Source organism: Petaurus breviceps, unplaced genomic scaffold (assembly GCF_028583685.1).
Source record: "Petaurus breviceps papuanus isolate PSGF00001 unplaced genomic scaffold, PetGlider_PUasm1.0 128, whole genome shotgun sequence".
NCBI classification, from domain to species: domain Eukaryota; kingdom Metazoa; phylum Chordata; class Mammalia; order Diprotodontia; family Petauridae; genus Petaurus; species Petaurus breviceps.
Genome location: NW_027185664.1, coordinates 6,232,857 through 6,238,204, shown reverse-complemented (window position 1 = coordinate 6,238,204; position 5,348 = coordinate 6,232,857). Strand labels below are relative to the sequence as shown.

The 5,348-nt window shown below is 41.8% G+C and overlaps 1 pseudogene; it reads left to right on the top strand.

Moving 5' to 3' along the window:
• The first annotated feature begins 1,356 nt into the window (after window positions 1-1,356).
• Window positions 1,357-3,707, top strand: LOC138171947 (ras GTPase-activating protein-binding protein 1 pseudogene; annotated as a pseudogene).
• Window positions 3,708-5,348: the final 1,641 nt, after the last annotated feature.

The window sequence follows — 5,348 nt, the reverse complement described above, 5'->3', positions numbered from 1 at the left end:
ATCCTTTTTGTCCCCTAAAAAGGAATCCAAAGTTGGACCACTGTGCTTGCCTTGCTTCCCTCACTTGCTCATGTTGCCACTCAATTACTTGACTTTTGAGCTTTTTGCCACAGTAGAACTCTGCTACCAGAGGAGGGAAGCTTTGTCCCAAATTTCTGGGGTTTTCTCAGCTGCTGGAGCTGTTAGTTGGCTGCCCTCTCTGAAGACTTCACAGCCTCAGGCACACTGGTCATGACCCCAGGACCTCCACCCCAGACAGTGATCCAGATTCAAGCAGGTTAAAGCAAGAGTGATTACCCTTCAGACTGGATGCTTGGTCCCCCTACAATCTGCAGGCCAGGAGCTCTGAAGTAGTCACATGGCAGTGGCTGGACTGCTGCCCCACCTCAGCCAATTCTCACCCTGGGCACAAAGGCCAGAGCACACTCCCAAACTCCCATGTCCCAAAGTCCACACTGCACTGACCTCTAACTTTGTCCTTAGCATCTATGGGTTGATAATTCTGGAAACTGCCACAGCTTCTGGTGATCTGAAGTCTTTCCAGCTGGAGGCTGGTTGTGGCCACCCTGAGACTAAAACCTCGGGCTGGCGAGGGGTTGGGCTTGGCTCCCAGAGCGCTGTGCTGGCCCCTTCCTGCTGTCCTGCTGGACTGTCTTCAGCAGGAGGTTAGCTTCTCTGTGTCATTTTTTGGGTTCTGTAGCTCCAAAGTTTCTTCAGAGTCATTTTTTACATGAATTGGAGGAGGTGGGAATGGGAGCCTGTTTCTACTCCACCATCTTGACTCCGCCCCGAACCCACATCTTTCTGACTCCAGGTCAGATATCCTATCCACTATTCCACCTCTTACATAAGAATGCAAAACTTAATCCATTGCAATAGCCTTCACCAATTACTGGTAGCTTTTCCCCCAATACTGCATTATGGTTTAATTGAAGTTTCCTGGATCAAGAAGAATTATGTATGTAATTTATTAGAAAGAAATGCCTGATGTTGTTACCATGATTTTCAATGAATGAGAAAAATCTTTTTTCTTCATTATAAAAGCAAAATCTAGGACCAGAAGACATTAGGAGTCCCTCCCAATTCTCACATCTATAATTTTTTTAGTCCATCTAAATTGAACCCAAAAAAATCAATTGGTTATCAAGAATTAGTCATTTCAAATTGGGATTATAGCTCTCAGCAAAGAAGAAAACTTCAGTACATAGCTTGACAAAAAGTGATTCTGTGGGCTTAGACTTTTAAATAATGGAAATGGGACTATTTGAGAAAATTCTTCCTGTTTAACTCAGAACTTGAAATCTAATGGATCCTCTATTAAAGTGACCTGTTGGGCGGACGCCATTGCGTGAGAGTTTTGCTACCCAGCCTGCTTCGGAGTGAAGACTCTTCCTCTCCCGCTCAGCCTTGCAGGTTGCAGTTGACCAAAGAGATGGTTATGGAGAAGCCAAGTCCCCTGCTGGTTGGGCATGAATTTGTGAGACAGTATTACACTCTTTTGAACCAGGCACCAGGCATGCTGCATAGGTTTTATGGAAAGAACTCATCTTACGTTCATGGACGTTTGGATTCCAATGGAAAACCAGCTGATGCTGTCTATGGACAAAAAGAAATCCATTGGAAAGTGATGTCCCAAAACTTTACAAATTGTCACACTAAGATTCATCATGTGGATGCTCATGCTACCCTCAATGATGGTGTTGTGGTCCAGATGATGGGATTGCTGTCTAATAATAACCAAGCATTTCGAAGATTCATGCAGACATTTGTACTTGCACCAGAGGGTTCTGTTGCAAACAAATTCTGTGTTCATAATGACATCTTCCGGTACCGAGATGAGGTTTTTGGTGGTTTTGTCACTGAACCTCAAGAAGAATCTGAGGAGGAAGTAGAAGAACCAGAGGAAAGGCAGCAGACCCCGGAGGGAGTCCCTGATGACTCCGGGGCTTCTTATGACCAGACTGGCAGCAATGACCTGGAGGAGCACCTAGAGGATCCTGTTGTGGAGCCAGAGCCAGAACCAGAACCAGAACCAGAGCCTGGGCAAGAAGCTGAACCTGAAATTCATGAAGAAAAGTCTGAACCAGCTTTGGAAGAGCCTGTTTCTGAAGAGACTCCAAAGAGCTCATCTCCAGTGCCTGCGGATTCTGCTCCAGCAGTACAGGAGGACTTGAGAACCTTTTCCTGGGCATCTGTGACCAGTAAGAACCTTCCACCTAGTGGAGCTGTTCCAATGTCTGGGATTCCACCCCATGTGGTTAAAGTACCAGCTTCACAGGCTCGCCCAGAATCAAAACCGGAATCTCAGACACCACCACAGAGGCCCCAGAGGAACCAGAGAGGGAGGGAACAACGAACTAATATCCCACCCCAAAGGGGACCCAGACCAATTCGTGAAGGTGGTGAACAGGGTGATATGGATACAAGGAGAATTGTGAGATATCCAGACAGTCATCAGCTTTTTGGTGTAAATCTTCCACATGATGTGGACATAGCAGAACTAAAAGATTTCTTCCAAAGTTTCTGTGTTTCGTTCAAATGGAGGGAAGCTACCCAATTTTGGTTTTGTGGTGTTTGATGACCCGGAGCCAGTTCAGAAGATCCTTGGCACCAGGCCCATCATGTTTAGAGGTGAGGTGCGTTTGAATGTTGAAGAAAAGAAGACAGGAGCATCCAGAGAAGGCAACCGTTGAGATAACCGACCACGTGGACCAGGAGTCCCACGAAGTGGGCTAGGTGGTGGAATAAGAGGTCCTCCCTATGGAGGAATGTCCCAGAAACCAGGATTTGGAGCTGGAAGGGGGATTGGTCCGCGTCAGTGAATTTGGCACACAAATCTTCACGTGATGGCACAAACCTTTGCTCCTGCAGCGTTGTGAATTTCAGCCTTGGATATATTGGAATGTGACCCTAGCCTGTTATATAGACTGCCTACATTTGATACAATTTCAGGCCCTTTTTTGTTTGTGTTAATGGTTTTTTGTGTGTGCTGTTTTCATCCCCTGCTGCCCCCATACATCCGCGTCCCCAATTCCAGTTTTGTGGAACAATATTTTAGGAAAAGTCGATTTTAAAAGAAGAAAAACTGAAATTCCTTGCTCACCTCAAATATACGGACTAGATTTTTTTTTTACAACAGCGGTTTTATCCCAAAGGACTATATCTTTTGCTTATAACTGATATTGGAATAATTTTCTTTTTCCTTTTTCACATGTTCCAAGAATCGGTCAGAAACCCAGGATTTGGCAAACATTTTGAGGGCAGGAAAAACCCCAGTTGTTCATTGAGGGCCATGACTACTCTCTGGTTTGGAGTTGTTGCCACTGGAAAAATTGACAGTCACACTTTTCCCTATGGCATGGTTAAAAAACGGAATAAAGGGTATTCATAGAACTTTTTTTGCTTTTGATATGTGATCACATAAAAATGAATTCTAAACTACTGTTTTTAGCACTTGGAATTTTGGATTGTGAGATAGGTTTTTAAATGTGTAGAATTCAACTCTTTTAAATGCTTTTCCTGAATTTATGGAAAAAAAAATTTATTGAAGTAGGGAGTTTTTTTCATGTTTTAGTTTGTATTTGTAAAAAAACAAAACAAAACAAAAAAACAGCAAAATTGTTGTGCCTTCTATTTATCACTCATTCCAGTCTTGGCAAATTGTTTTAAAATAAATAAAAAATAAAAACATCTAGAAAAAAAATAAAGTGACCTATTGGGTAAGTACTGTTCCCTACCCTGCCCATGGTGTGGGCTGTGATGAGGACAGACCGACCTGATCTGAAAGCTCAAAAAAGTAGTATTTTAGTTAATGAGGGGTTCATTGCTTAAGGTCAGATGGTCCTTTATTAGTGCAACTAATATGAAGAGTAATCAGTGAGCAGAGGACAGAGGGAAGATTATAGGTGAATAACATGACACTTTCTGATTTTCAAACCAAGACAACCCAGTATAAGGTTAAGAAAAACTCCTACATTATATTTTATGAATTGATATTAATTTAAATGTAAATAGTGACTAAGTTTAGTTGTTCATGTTGATATTCAATGATGTTTCAAATAAAATATTTAGTTTATTAAATAAAACATCTATGTACATTTTAAAAAGAAGGAACCCCACAAATTGGGTATCCAAAGAGACTTGAGTTTATATTGATGGTTTTCAATTTTAACTCAGTCAGTATGATTTTGCCAGTGTCCTTTGGAGTCCTAGCATTTGGGACCAGCCCTTTCTCTCACATACACACTTCATTTTTCTGAAGGTTTATTTGTGGACAGCTCCCAGGTGCTGATAGCATTGTTCAATAATTTCAGTTTTTTCCAACTCTTTGTGATTACATTTGGGGTTTTCTTGGCAATGATGCTGGAATGACTTACCATTTCCTTCTCCAGTTCATTTTACAGATAAAGAAGCTGAGGCAAACAGGGTCAAATGACTTGTCCAGGGTCACACGATAGTGTCTGAGGCCAGATTTTAACTCAGGAAGATGAGTCTTCCTAACTCCAGACCTAGCACTCTATCCACTGTGCCATGTAGCTGCCAACTAATAGCATTACCTGTTTGTGAAACAGTTATGTGTTTATGGTGGCTGACACTGTGTCTTCTATGGGTCACTTCAATGGTTGAAATCAATCAACAAGCTTTTATTAAGCACTTACTATGTTCCAGGCACTGTACTAGGCTGTAAGGATATGAAGTAGTTAAATAGTCTCTGACCTCAAGCAGCTTTAATTCTATCAACTAAAATGAGTCTTTTCTCACCTCTTGGTTACTAAATGGGAAAGAAGGGTGCTATGGCAATTCAAATTGCTCAAAATCTGAATCACTGCACAGATAAGCTATCTAGAAGAAAATAACAGTGTTGTATTGAGGGAGGAATCACTAGTAGCTGGTGCGATAAGGAAGGGCCTCATATAAAAGGAAGTGATACTTGAGCTGAACTTTGAAGAATCAGAGAGGGGAATGTATTTAACAGCTTGAGGGCATGAAGATGATGTGCCACCTGCCAGGTCCTCTCTTCCAACTTATCTCCTCATGCCAGCAAGTACTGATAACATCTCTGGTGTCCTGGTGGTGAATCAATAAATGTTTTATGTCAGTCACCTCTTACCCAAATCCAAGAGCTTTTACTAGAATCACAGAATTACATGTTTTGAAAGCTACCTTAGAGATTACTTAGTGTAACTCCTTTATTTCACAAAGGATGAACCTAAGGATCAGAGAAAATAAATGCTTTTCCCTATATCACACAATGCATAAGTGGGGAGAGAATCTATATATTCTAATGCCTAGTGCAATGGGCTTCTTGTTATGGTCTGTTACTTTCAACCTTCCCCACGTGAAGATTC